The 15,288-nt window shown below is 40.5% G+C and overlaps 1 protein-coding gene across 1 annotated transcript in view; it reads right to left on the bottom strand.

Annotated features, from left to right (window-relative positions):
• Window positions 1-15,288, bottom strand: part of Hs3st-a (Heparan sulfate 3-O sulfotransferase-A) — a 64,691-nt gene that overhangs the window by 25,415 nt on the left and 23,988 nt on the right. The gene's annotated exons all lie outside the window — the stretch shown is intronic.

Below are 15,288 nucleotides of genomic sequence, written 5' to 3'. Positions count from 1 at the left end.
ATTCAGTGCGTGCCATTTGTATTTCCACGGGGGCACGGCACACGCGTGCAATTAGTAACGCGATAATTGAAAGTACCGATTAACTATTCATAGTTTGCATTAGTTATGTAACATTTACGTCGAGCGCGTATGTTTAATCAAATTTACGGCAATTACGCCGACTACGAAACGACGATCCCTAATTATCAATATATATTATCCCGAATTAAAATGAAATAAGGTTTCAAGATTCAAACTAACATGCTGCCACAGATGACGTGTGGGAGCAGACCGATTACCTTAAATTACTGGACAGTACGTCCGACTCGTCGTTGAGTTACACTACTGAATCTCGAATTTTTTCGAATTTTCGTGCCACCTCTTTCAGTATCACATTCTCCTAATACAAAGCTTAATTTTAGAAAAATTTCGGAAAATTTCGACGGTCTGACTAGTCATTGACTTATACTACTGAATTTCGTGCCACCTCCTTCGATATCATATTCTCCTGATACAAAGTTCGATTTTCGGAATTTTCGAAAATTTTTTCGCAATTTTCAGATTTCTTCTGGAAACACATGATAGCAAAATAGGTGGAACCAATTTTTCATGCCACCTCTTTCACTACCATATTCTCCTAATATAATACTTAATTTTCTGTAATTTCAAAAATTTTGCTGTTCCCGAAATGTTCGAAGACATTAATTTAATTCTAATACGACATATTCATGTCTAGGGTGGGGAAAGAAGAACGCGTTGACTGTTGTAATTAATATTCTTTATTTCTCGCCAAATAAATTACAATGTTAAATGTTCACATGTACAAAATAGAAGAAAATAGGACTAAAATGTAGCATTGTATGGGTCGTTTCGTATGCAGGTCGAGTGGTAGTGTACAGGTGATTGTAGCTGGTACCAAGTGTAGTGTTGACGAGTATTTCTTCTCTTTCCGAGGATCGATCTTGATACGTTCTACCCGAAGACTACTGGCAGTCTCCTTCCGTGACCTGGGAGCTACTGAACGCGGAAGATGCTCGCAGGAACTTAAACAGGAAGCCGCGCAAAGTAGAGTTGAGCAGAGCTTGAATTGTTGCTCTAATAATCTTCCTGGCCCCACAACTCGTGAACCGTAACACGACACCAGTGAAAAAATTCAACTGAAAAATATTTGTGAATATTAGTATTAGCAAGAACTGACTATTCCATATACTTCATTTTTACTACGGGTTAGTAACACGATTCGGAGTTTGTATGGAAAACAATGGAAATAATTCAATATTCAACATAAATGAATCCTCCCTCAATAATTTTCAAAAGACAGTTGGTTATATCCTACACTTAAAACAATATAAATAATACACTCTTCTACTCAAATAAACACGAACATCCGAAAATCAAGAAATCAAATATTGTCGTTCCACGGTTTCAAAAAAAAAAAAAAAAAAACGGAATATTTCTACATTTCAATAAATAACAATTTTGTGCTTCGGTCAGAGTTTGTGCGGCTGACGGTGCGCACGAAGAAATTCGGGCGGGAAAAAAAGCACTCGAAAGGGTTTTTCAATTTCCCAAAAACGCATTTTCGTTCTTCGAAGCACCTCGTGCGAATATAACTCAATATGCATGAAGTTTTGCGAAGCTTCGCGTTCGAATAATTTAGCATTATTTTAAGGAATTTTGAATCACGATCCCGTTATCGAGCGGCGGGTTAATTTTCGCGCTATCGATTCCACCGCGAAAGTTATTTTACAGCCAGCCCAGAGAGGAAAAGAGTTCAGCTCGAAAAGAGAATGGTTCGATCGTTTTCCGGGCTCGAATGGCTACTTTAAAGGCTTAATGTTCAACGTTCCCGGAACACGCGAAATTTGTGGAAACTTTTGCTATCCGCAGCCGAACCCCTCGCAGCGTTCCGATCGATAATTTCGAAGAAACTTCTGCATAATATCTGCGCGAGCACACCACCCCGATTCAAAGTTCCCGCCGAAAAACCGGTTCTCCTCTAACGTTTTAATTGCGTGTGCAGAGCATCGCCTAAACCGCCGAAGTCGCATTCTGCTTCGCACCGGGTCTAACAAATTGGGATTATTATTGCAACAATGCTGCGACGACGTGCGAGTTTCAATCACCATATTCAATGTTTCCAATAATTCAATTTGGAGCCTATTATCGAACTGTTTATTCCTGGACCAATCACGCGGGCCCATAAACACGTCGCAGTATATTAAAATAAAAATCTAATTGATATCACGTGTGAATAAATTATATTATTGTAATATTAATAATTGGGGGTCAATTTTTGTCGAATTTTAGTTCGGACTTAACTTTCTATCCACAAAAGGCGTATTTCAAAATTTTTATTCTAGGCGCAGATAAGAAAGTTAAAAATCATAACTATACTTTTTTTTCATAAATTATCTAGTATATTAATTGTTTGAACCAAATTTATAAAAGTTATTCATTTCAAAGGGTGGACGAAATTTAGTGACATTTTGCCAAGAAATCAACTGTCTCATATTGCCTTATGTTGAATGCTTATTGCTTTCTAAATATCCATCAACCTTGAAAATGAAAAAATTAATAAAATTTAATAAATACCATTACTGTAATAAACGGTCAAAGTAGCAAGTATATAGAAGACAGCCTTTCTCATGGAAAAAATTGCTTTTCTTCTTTGAGATGCCCTGACGATCCTTTTCAATATTTTCTTTCTAATTTTTTTTTTTAATGAAAGGTTTATCTTTAAGATGTAAATTACCATTGTCGATTAAAAATTACTATTCATAATATATTAAACATGTTATGCCAAATGCAATGTAGAAAATTTTCAAAATTCTTAAGACTTCGCAAGGAATATCTTCTGTATCATACGAGATCATCGAATTTTACAAAGTGGAGTATTTTCAGCATACTTTCTTCTACACAATCATGCAAGAATTATTTCCAATCTCGTCCCATATCACGCGTTATTATTGTTTAAAGTCGCGGCTATGCGCATAGGTCCTCGGATACCTCAGTATACTTTCTCCATTAGTTCAGTATATCTCCTAAGACAGAAGAGATCATGGAATTTTACAAAATGGAATATGTTCAGCACACTTTCTTCTATATAATCGTGCAAGAATTATTTCCAATCTCGTCCAATATCACGCGTTATTATTGTTTAAATTCGCCCGTGTCCGTGCAGCTATGCGCATAGATTCTCGAGTTCTTTGTCGGGACTCTTTGACGACTAAAAAACACTTTAGGCACTAAACCAAATTTTATTTAAAGAGCGATTTTTCAAAAATTTAGAGGAATAATGTATTTACTAAGCTGAATGTGTTTTTAAAGGTTGTTAAATTTGGAAATAAACTTAAAAAATAGTAAAAAAAGCTATTAATAAGCAGAAAGTATGGCACATTATGCACCACTAAAAAAGATTACTTGTTAATATTCTACAGCCCAAATATCACTTCGATATCTTTAATAGTTTAGAAGTTATACCAGAATGTCGCTAAATTTCGCGTTTTAGACCACTGTGCGCAGGGAAGATTCTATTTTAATGACAACCGTAGCGTGTCTCGCGTTAATTGACAGTTCGCGCGTCTTGAACGGGACTCGACGACGGTGCATTATTGAGCCCGGATAATCTGGACCGCGGGATTGATCGTCGTTCTTTCTTACTGAAATTGTGTCTTGGCGTCCTCGAACGTATCGGCCCCGTCTTTATTCTCCCAATGTCGCGATCGAGTATTCTTGGCACGATTTTTCGGGGTCACCATTGTTATTGTTGAGAGCACTCCCGGACTGATCACGATGCGTTGTGCAAGAACCGCCCGGGAGGTCGAGGGGCTTGTAAAAACGGTAAACGTAGGACAATACGTTCTCGATCGCGGCATTGAACTTCTTCAAATATCCTCATTGTCTCCGAGGTGTCCGTGAATGCGATCTGCCCTGGGAACCTCGGCCTCTCCGGAGCCTTCGAGACGGAACAGAGGAATTTGTAACTTGTAAATTATTGGGTTGTCCGGAAAGTTCTTTCTGATTTTTAAGGGAAACTCAAACGCGGTACATATAAATTTCGATATACATTTAATGAATTATTATGAGTGCCATTTTGTTCCATAATCTTCCTCCATCTTCCACGCAACTTGCGTTTTTCGGCGAAAAACTTTTAAATATGATTTTTTACGTCGATCAAAGAGTTAAAATTTTTGTCATTATGGGATTTTTTTAATATGAAAGTCAAAATAAAATTCGCATAGAAAAGGACCACACAAAAACAGGTTTGACTGTAATTCACTCTGTTTCCTTCCATATTTAAGAGCGTACAAAACCAACAAAAATTAATGTATCCTAATCAAACATTTTTCTAAAAATGCCTGTAAGATCACCTTTTTAGACTGCGTGCACATACCATTTGTTCTCAATCATTCTGACGTATTCAGACCTACCCTAATGCCACCCACAGAAAAACGGCACGAACTTTCCGGACAACCCAATATTAAATTATTTTCTTCAAAATCATCCATGAAGACTCGTTGTTTGTCAATTGTTATACATAAAAGTCGCTGGTTCGAACCTAACAACGTCCGTTTCGCTCGCCATCAGGCGACCGCCATGGAAACGCGAGAACTCGATCGATCGGCGATTATCAGGTGGCGGGTGTTAGCGATCGAGCGTCGAACGGAGAGACGCATCTCGAAGTTAAGCGTCGGAGCCGTGGGTTCCCGATTCCCTCAAGGACAGGCACGTCCTTCGCTAACTTGATCCCCCTTCAACCTTTTTCCTCGAGCACTTCCCGCGAAGAAGGTTGTGCTGGTGAGGGCGAGGGAAAAGGAGAGAGAGAGAGAGAGAGAGAGAGAGAGAAGAGTCTCGGCCACCCACTTTTCTCTCCGGTTGCCATGGCTTTGAGCATCGTCGAGCAACGCAAAGGCCAAGTGTCGCGACCACGGCTGCTACCCTTGTGCATCGACTACATCATTCTTCACCTCCACCCGTTTCTTCCTTTCTCTTCTCCGTCGCACTCGCTTTCTCTCTTTCTCCCTCTCTCCAGCTAGCTAGCTCTCTCTCCCTTTCTCCGTTCCGTTTCGCACGCGCCTCATGCACACGAATATAGGGTTGTGCGCGCGCGCGCGCGAGGTCGAATGCAATCGGTAGGAAAGTCGAAGGCGCTTTCAACGGGCTCGTGCGGGATCGACTGACACGATTCGTTCGACTAATGGACCTGTATTCGGTTAATGGCGGCAAGTGACTCCTGGTAACTCTTTCCGGGGACTAAGCTCTGGCCCGTCCCCCTTTCCAGCTGAATTTACTCGGACGGTTTCAGCACGGCTTTGTGTACACCGAGCGCGGTCGGTTTCGTGGAAACAGCAGGCAATTAGAAGCACACCGTCGAACCTTTGTTATACGAACCCGTGTTATTGGGACGGCGCGCCAACAAACGTGACGTCCTACAGGATGATTCATGGGAGTGACATTGCCGAGACACCCTCGTTCCAACCCTTCGCACTGGAGACGTCAAGAGCAAAGACAGAACCGGCTACAGCGATTTCTTTATATATGTCGCCGAGGCATGGAATATAAACGTCGCGGAATTATCCCCACCACCGCGGGGTGTATCGAGAGGTCTCGGACGCCGAGAAGTGTAAACATAACACGTCTCAGGGTGTTCCACAACTCCGCAGTCTAATTTATCAGGTGCAGTGATTTTTCTGTATATGTCGCCAAGGTCTGGATGATAAACGTCGCGGAATTATCCCCACCACCGCGGGCTGTACCGAGAGGCCTCGGACGCCGAGGAGTGTAAACATAACGCGGCTCGGGTATGTCTCCTGGACGATACACGACGCTCTCAAGACCCGTGTTGTTCACATATATCGAGAATTCGCTGGATGCACCGACGCCTGATTTTTAACACGTTTCAAATGATTCAGATTCATTTCTGTGCATAAAATCCACAGTCCAGTTAACACTAGAACCACCGGATGAGTGAAAATGACTTGCTCTTAATTTTTACTTTTAGAAATATTGAAATTATAAATATGTTTCTATGAGAAAATCTTTTAATAAACTTCTTTGTCGAAGTGAATATTCAAACAAAACTGGTACGAAATCGAAACCAATGCTATTTGATTTGTTCCCAATTTTTTCTTTTAGAAATATTGAAATTATAAAACTGTTTTCATGAGAAAATTTTTTAATAAACTTCTTTGTCGAAGTGAATATTCAAACAAAACTGGTACGAAATCGAAACAAATGCTATTTGATTTGTTCCCAATTTTTTCTTTTAGAAATATTGAAATTATAAAACTGTTTCCATGAGAAAATCTTTTAATAAACTTCTTTGTCGAAGTAGATGTTTAAGCAAAACTGGTACGAAATCTAAAAAAATGCTATTTGACTTGCTCCTAATTTTTTCTTATAGAACTATTGAAATTCTAAAACTGTCTCCATGAGAAAATCTTTTAATAAACTTCTCTGTCGAATTGAATATTCAAACAAAACTGATACGAAATCTAAACGAATGCTATTTGACTTGCTCCTAATTTTTTCTCTTAGAAATATTGAAATTGTAAATATGTTTCCATGAGAAAATCTTTGAATAAACATCTCTGTCGAAGTAGATGTTTAAGCAAAACTCGTACGAAATCTAAACAAATGCTATTTGACTTGCTCCTAATTTTTTCTCTTAGAAATATTAAAATTATAAAACTGTTTCCATGAGAAAATCTTTTAATAAACTTCTTTGTCGAAGTAGATGGTTAAGCAAAACTGGTACGAAATCTAAACAAATGCTATTTGACTTGCTCCTAATTTTTTCTTATAGAAATATTGAAATTATAAAACTGTTTCCATGAGAAAATCTTTTAATAAACTTCTCTGTCGAAGTGAATATTCAAACAAAACTGGTACGAAATTTAAACAAACGTAATTTGACTTGCTCCTAATTTTTTCTTATAGAAATATTGAAATTATAAAACTGTTTCCATGAGAAAATCTTTTAATAAACTTCTCTGTCGAAGTGAATATTCAAACAAAACTGGTACGAAATTTAAACAAACGCAATGTGACTTGCTCCTAATTTTTTCTTATAGAAATATTGAAATTATAAAACTGTTTCCATGAGAAAATCTTTTAATAAACTTCTCTGTCGAAGTGAATATTCGAACAAAACTGGTACGAAATCTAAACAAATGCTATTTGACTTGTTCCCAATTTTTTCTTTTAGAAATATTGAAATTATACAACTGTTTCCATGAGAAAATCTTTTAATAAACTTCTTTGTCGAAGTAGATGTTTAAGCAAAACTGGTACGAAATCTAAACAAATGCTATTTGACTTGCTCCTAATTTTTTCTTATAGAACTATTGAAATTATAAAACTGTTTCCATGAGAAAATCTTTGAATAAACTTCTCTGTCGAAATAGATGTTTAAACAAAACTGGTACGAAATCTAAACAAATGCAATTTTTGATATTGTGAGGCAATGTGTGCCAGTTGCGTTTAGTGCTCGGTTGTTCTAGTGTTAATTAAAAGCTGTGCCAGGAGTGTATGGGTATGTGTTCATACCTGACACAAAGGGTTGAAACAAATTTGAAAAATATCGAACGCACTCGTGCCAGCGGATAGATCGAACTATAGTGTTTCCCGAAGAGGCGAAAGTGTCGCGCAACAGACTTTAGTGCATCTCGAAACAAATCGGCCCCGACGATCGCCGAGCCCGTTCAGTTTCGACGAATCGCGGCGTTTATGTGTACCTGTCCTACAGCCATATTGGCTCAATATCAAGCCGCTGGAGTGCATGCGAGGAGCTCTGTCCCGCTATAAAAGCGTACGATATTACGCGGAACTGCTACATACGGGATCGTGTCGGGGTATCTTCGTAACAATGAACAAAGAAGGAGGACAAGGGAAAATGCAATATTCCAGAAACAATAACATGCTCAAACGCGGGGACGGGTGTGTGCGCGCGTGTGTGCGTACCGAAGGGACCGGGATCTTGAGTTTTCTTGAATATGTTTACGTCGTATCGTCGGGGAAGAAGTAATGCGCGATAAAACTGAACGAACGTGACGAGGAGTGCGATGGATATTGATGCGCGACGCGGACAAATTTTATTTTCTCCCGTGTTTGCTGCGAACGAGCATATTTTTATTCGTGAAATTAACCCATTGCACTGTAACATTTACACGCGGCGAACACTTCGAAAAGAATCCATCGTATATTTTGAATTCACTGTACCTGGGATTTAGGAATACCGTGGTAGTTACTGAAATTCGATAGTCAAAGCGATTAAGTAATTGGTTTACTAAAGCTAACTAAAAACTACGTTTACCAAAGGGACGAGAGACGTCAAAAAATTGTGGCCCTATTTTTTTTTACTGTATCTTGGATTTAGGAATACTGTAATAGTTACTGAAATTCGATAATCAAACCAATTAAATAATCAAGAGATGGGAGACGACAAAAAATTGTGGCCCCATTTTTTTTACTGTACGTTGGATTTAGGAATACTGTAATAGTTACTGAAATTCGATAATCAAAGCAATTAAATAATTAAGAGACGAGAGACGTCAAAAAATTGTGGCCCTAATTTTTTCACTATACCTTGGATTTAGGAATACCGTAATCGTTGACGAAATTCGATAATCAAAGTGATTAAGTAATTAAGAGACCAGAGACGTCAAAAAATTGTGGCCCTATTTTTTTTACTGTACCTTGGATTTAGGAATACTGTAATAGTTACTGAAATTCGATAATCAAAGCAATTAAATAATCAAGAGATAGGAGACGTCAAAAAATTGTGGCACTAATTTTTTCACTGTACCTTGGATTTATGAGTACTGTAATAGTTTCTGAATTTTGATAATCAAAGCGATTAAGTATAATTGGTTTACTAAAGCTAACTAAAAACTACGTTTACCAAAGAGACGCGAGACGTCAAAAAATTGTGGCTCTAATTTTTTCACTGTATCTTGGATTTAGGAATACTGTAATAGTTACTGAAATTCGATAATCAAAGCAATTAAATAATCAAGAGATGGGAGACGTCAAAAAATTGTGGCCCTAATTTTTTCACTGTACCTTGGATTTATGAGTACTGTAATAGTTTCTGAAATTCGATAATCAAAGTGAGTAAGTAATTAAGAGACGAGAAACGTCAAAAAATTGTGGCCCTAATTTTTTCACTATACCTTGGATTTAGGAATACCGTAATCGTTGACGAAATTCGATAATCAAAGTGATTAAGTAATTAAGAGACCAGAGACGTCAAAAAATTGTGGCCCTATTTTTTTTTACTGTACCTTGGATTTAGGAATACTGTAATAGTTACTGAAATTCGATAATCAAAGCAATTAAATAATCAAGAGATGGGAGACGTCAAAAAATTGTGGCCCTAATTTTTTCACTGTACCTTGGATTTATGAGTACTGTAATAGTTTCTGAAATTTGATAATCAAAGCGATTAAGTATAATTGGTTTACTAAAGCTAACTAAAAACTACGTTTACCAAAGAGACGCGAGACGTCAAAAAATTGTGGCTCTAATTTTTTCACTGTACCTTGGATTTAGGAATACCGTAATAGTTACTGAAATTCGATAATCGAAGAGATTAAGTAATTAAGAGACGAGAGACGTCAAAAAATTGTGGCCCTAATTTTTTCACTGTACCTGGGAAATAGGACTACCGTGTTAGTTACTGAAATTCGATAGTCAAAGCGATTAAGTAATTGGTTTACTAAAGCTAACTAAAAACTACGTTTACCAAAGGGACGAGAGACGTCAAAAAATTGTGGCCCTATTTTTTTTTTACTGTATCTTGGATTTAGGAATACTGTAATAGTTACTGAAATTCGATAATCAAAGTGAGTAAGTAATTAAGAGATGAGAGACGTCAAAATATTGTGGCCCTCATTTTTTCACCGTGCCATGGATTTAGGAATACCGTAATCGTTGACGAAATTCGATAATCAAAGTGATTAAATAATTAAGAGACCAGAGACGTCAAAAATTTGTGGCCCTAATTTTTTCCCCTATGCATCCGACTCTAATTGTTAACGGACGTTCCTCGTGATTTCTCGTTCCGCACGACAGGGATCAAAGGTTGAACGACGCGGGCGGTCCCCAGGCATTGTTCCGGCATTACGTAACGCATCGGGAAAAAATTGTAGCCGACTCGACGTGAGCGCCGCGTCTCTGTATGCACCGGCGTGTATGCACACGGGTGCACCGAGGTTCCGCGAGCCGCGCGGCTGAAAGATTCAGACCGCTCTCCAGCCGATGGCTTTCATTATTCGGTTCACGTGGATGCATAGAAACGATGCAACCCGACCGGCTTCGGGGGGATGAGGACGCGCGGGGGGTGGCCTCTGTCAGTCGGCCGGAAAAGAGAGAAAAAAATGGGTTATGCATACCGACGCGACGCCCGGCACTGAAAGCGTCTCTGAAAACACGGAACCGTGCACCGGCCGTCTGCGAAACAACGCCGTTCCCGTTCCTGTTCCCGTTCCCGGACCTCCCTATCGGCTGTTCGTTATTGTTAGCGGCGACGGGATGCATCACGCCTCTGCCGATAAACGGAAACGATGATTTATTAACCGATCAACCATGTTAACTGCACCGCCGCGGACTATGCCAATCGAATTTGCCCTCTATCCGACGCGAAGAAATAGGTTTGCATAATAGATAAACGTCGCGGGCCGCGCTGTCTGAAACGATCATGCGTTTCGATAAACGGCAACGGTACAGTTAATCCTCTGCACTCGAAGCTATTTTAACTCCAAAACGAAACATTTCTTCCGACCTAGAATATTTCCCTTCTATATATTTTTTTTTCATGTTATACATACTGAAATGTTTAGTAGTTTATTAAATACAAAAATAAGGGTTATTGCTAAGGGTTAAATGACCACTGCGAGGTAAATATTGTCGTGGCGTAATTTGAGATAATTTTTGCATCGCGTTGCGTACAGCTGTTTGACGAATTGCCAGAGATTTATAAAAAGAAAACAATTACAACGACTTTGCGATTTAACTTTAGAATATCATAACTTTCCAATGTTTAACGAAATAGTGTTTTCGTACTAGTATCTTCAGTCATTTTAATCCTCTTCGCGCCAACTAAAATGAGACAAAGAGCTGACTGCATCAAAGAATCATCCCCCCAGGTCGTCCTTCAACAATTCACTCCTCCTCTTAATTATTTACAACTGTCTTGTACATTGAATTTCACAAGATTTAAAATGGAATTTTCCCGCACAATTTCACTAACAAAAGATTAAGAATCCGCGGGGAATAACTCGAATTTCCAGCCTCGCAAAAATCGCCTCGCGAAAAAATCATCTCTAACCAGAAAGTAAATTCGAAATTCGGAAAAAAATCCTCGTCCGCTTTGAGACCGAATTTTATCTTCACGTACAATTCCGATGGAAAAAGTATTGAACATATATCGACGGGGGAATAATTCAAATTTCCCGCTTTAGTAAAATCCCTCGAAAAAACTGTACCTTTCCAAGGAAAAAGCGTGCTCGAAACCCCTAGAAAAAAATCCCCCCGATCGAATCCGCTTTAAACCGATCCGCTCGCACTCCGCCCCAATTCCCGTTGAGTCGGCCTGCTGACCGACTCAACCCACCCCCGCTTCCGCCAAAACAATTCCCTCCACGTACTCGCTTCGAGCCCACCCCCCGCCGCGTTTCCGCGTCCAAAAATATTTTATTCATCCCCGTGTCTTCGGTGCGCTCTATCGGCGAATATCTGAATTTAAATCAGTGTCCTGGAACCGGCCCGAAATTCTAATTGAACGAATCGTCGTCCTTCGCCTCTGCACCCCCGCCCTCATCCCTAACTCACCCCTTCATCCTCTTCACCATTTATCATCGTGTCCTGCGACGGGGTGCAGTGGGCAATTGGAACTTCAAAATTGGCACAAATTTTCTTCGGTGCTCAAAAATAGAGAACTCCTCTTCGTCCTTCAACCCCCACCCTTCGTCATCGTGCCCTTCAACTAGGTGCTGCTGTACTTCAAAATTAACGTGAATCAATTTTCGTTTGTCCGAGAAAGTAGAAAATTTCTCTTCGCCCCTCAATTCTCACCCTTTACCATCGTGTGCTCCAACGGGGTGCAGTGGGCCATCATAACTTCAAAATTTATGCATATAAATGTTGAATGCAATGTGATAAATTTTCTAGAGATTTCCCCATGGTTCCTCGAGGTGAATTTTTACAACAGAACCTTTGTCCTTCCTTGCACAGAAAGGAATTATTCAGGGTGTTTCAAAACAAGTGATAAAATCGGAAAGGGGGTGAAAGAATAAAATCAACAAGACACAATAAAAAGTCTTATCATCGTTGATTCATTTCCATAGACCCGGTTCAGTCACAATTTTATGCAGCTTCCATTACAGATACATTCGAATTACAGTTAACCACCCATACATGATACAGCAGGCTCATGCGTATTCAACGCTCGATCAAAGTCAGCATATTTTCTTATTCAATGAACTGCATTGTTCACGTGACGCTAGATCTGAACAGCTTAACGCGTAACATAAAATAAAAATTGTCCGTGTGGAAAGACCAAGAACAATCCGAATATCCTCCACAATCGACCAGCCGAACGCGTTTCGGGTAGCCGTCGCAAGGGTTGAACAATCGTCGCCAGTGATCCTACATAAATACTGTTGTGCGGGGGGTGGTTGTTGCGCGCGCAGCTTCCGCTCGGTGCCTTGCACCCTGGCGGCCGTGTGACGTGTTCATTAATCGGTTCGGTAGGAGAATCGAGCTGTGCACGTGGGGATGCTGGCGGGGGTTGGAGGCGGTGGTAACGGGGTGCGGGGTTGGTAGCGGGGGATGGAAATGTTAGCGGGGGTGGATTCATCCGAGCGGAAGGAGTACAGCCGCTCGAGGAAACGCGGGGGTGGTTGGGGGTCGAAGGAGCGGAGGAAGAGGAGGACGGAGGACGGTGGAGGAGGAAGTTTTGAAAGAGGGGTAGGGATCTCGTAGTAGTAGTAACGATAGTAGCGTGGAAACCGCGGCGGGGGTGGGCTGTCAGTGACGAGGGGGTGTCCAGGGGGTGTTGGTTGGCCCGGTTGACGCCAACGAAGGGGTAGGAAACGGGTAACCCGGCCGTAGTATCGCGCACGCGCCCTCCTCTCTCCTACGGCCACTGAGTCAAGGTCCCCGCGAGCTGACAATCGACCTGACCTCGCTTTTCTCCTTAAAACCAGCGCGCAAACATCGACACACACGCGCGCGACACACACCGAACCGACACCGGCGTCAGGGTTCAAGGGGCGTTTCGCTTCAAATCGAGAATCCTGCCATCTTCGGATCCCTTGGTAGCTTGGACCTTCAACCCTCGCTCTGCCCTTTTTTTTCAATTTCACCCCCGTGCTCGATAACCAAGATTGTCGACGATGTTCGATGCTTTGTGGCTACCTTGGACTTTCAACCCTCGTGTGTCCTCCGTTCGGCCAATTCAACCCTTGCGTTTAATAGACACGATTGCGGACGTCGTTCCGTACAGGCACCTTCGACCTTCAACCCCTATTCGTTCTGGCTAAAATCTTCTGTCTAAATTGATTGAGAATAGTGTCTACACTGGTCTATCTTTGCCATAAGGAAACAACTAGGACAACATGAAGAAGTGGCTACAGTGGTGATTCTGATCCAGAATTTTCGACTCTGGACTTGGCGTGGGCAGTTCAGGAGTAGACTCCGGATAGTAGTTGCAGGATTTTATGGTTGGGTTTTCGGCAGCATCATTTCGTTCGGCCCGCGATTTACCGCACGGACGAAAGTTCGGGAGCAGGGGGATCCTTCGGTCGGGGCTGCTTTAAAGCTGATTAGAATGGCACCGCAGAGCTGGGGTCACGGGACACGGATATTGTAGGTTGATAGTCTGCCGCCTCTCCGGGGATAATGAGTTATAAGCGATTCAACGTGGCTTGCGGCGATCCTCGCCACCCGGGGACGCGTAGCCTGGGGTGTCGGAGTTATTGTTAGAACCGGTGTTCCTGGAAAAATTGATTTTCAACGGGCGATTGGTAAATCGAGTTCGATTCGAGAATGAGAGGGAACCTGTGCAGCATTGATACACTCGAACACGCGCCACTCTTTCTTTTCTGTCGGCCTTCTGTTTGCTTCAAAATGAAATTGAATTGCATTAAGTCGTCCCAGAGGGAATTCCAAACTTTTATATTCTTCAAAGGTTAAATACAAAATCATAGTCGCAGCAATTAGCTTTCTGCATAGCTTCCTAATTTTTGTTACAATTTTTAAAGCGTTCCATCGAAAATCAGCGGTTTTCATTATTTGTTTTAGAATTTACTCTTTTAAAAATATCAAATAAAATTTGCTTCACTTATGGGATGACTTGATATCATTTAATATAAATAAAATTTCAGATAATCTATGTGTAATTTAAGCCACTGCGGTACCGGTACGGTGAGTACAGCTTCAAATGTGATTTACTGTGGTCTGACCATTGCGCGCTGTTTCTACTTACAGCGAATGTCAAAGCTGGTATCGTCTTCTTCCCTCTATGGCTCTTTAACTTTAAGTAATGAATGTGGGCGTGTTTTATGTATCCTCAAAGTTACGATATGTGATTTTTATTGTTGCAGTAATTGTAAAATGAGGAAACCTGAAATCTGGTTTTATTTTCTAGCAATTATTTTAGTAGCTAATTTTGGAAATAAGTAAAAATGGTGACTGAAAGATTGGAGATGTGACATCGGACAGTGATATTGGACATGTTTTTAAAAAAAATTTGTGAGTGGTAGATTTTGTTGATCTTTTGAAAAAAATCGAAACAATCGGTGTAGGGAAAAGTGAAAAAATCTGGTCCCGGTTAAACGAACTCCGCGGGGTGGACGTCCTTATTAAATGGAATATTCAGCGATGCTTGGAAAGTGATTTAAATAAATGAATTATTCTTTCGCGGTGAAGTATTCTGTATCTACTTTTAACCCTAGCACTCGAAAGTGTTTCTTTGCAGGTTGACACACAAGCGGGCTTGATGATGTTACAAAGTACTCGGCGATGTATGCAAAGTACATATTTGAAATTCACTTATAGACTTGTTAAACGTCCTCGCTTATAGCCAGCCTTTGGAAATCAAATAGGATCGGATTTCTTTCCGTGCAAACGGTATTACTGGCCGAACGACACCCGATCTATAAATTTACCTCGCGAGTATCGTAACATTTAAATAAATCCGTCAGAAATCTCTTGTCTCCACGCCCTATTACGTAAGAGCCACTGAAAACGACAAGCGGAACTAAATTATTAAAAATATTCTCGTACATTCAAATTGACTTCAGA

The sequence above is a fragment of the Halictus rubicundus genome, chromosome 12 (assembly GCF_050948215.1).
Source record: "Halictus rubicundus isolate RS-2024b chromosome 12, iyHalRubi1_principal, whole genome shotgun sequence".
Taxonomy (NCBI): Eukaryota; Metazoa; Arthropoda; class Insecta; order Hymenoptera; family Halictidae; genus Halictus; species Halictus rubicundus.
The sequence above is the reverse complement of the archived record's forward strand: the minus strand, read 5'-3'. Positions and strand labels throughout refer to the sequence as shown.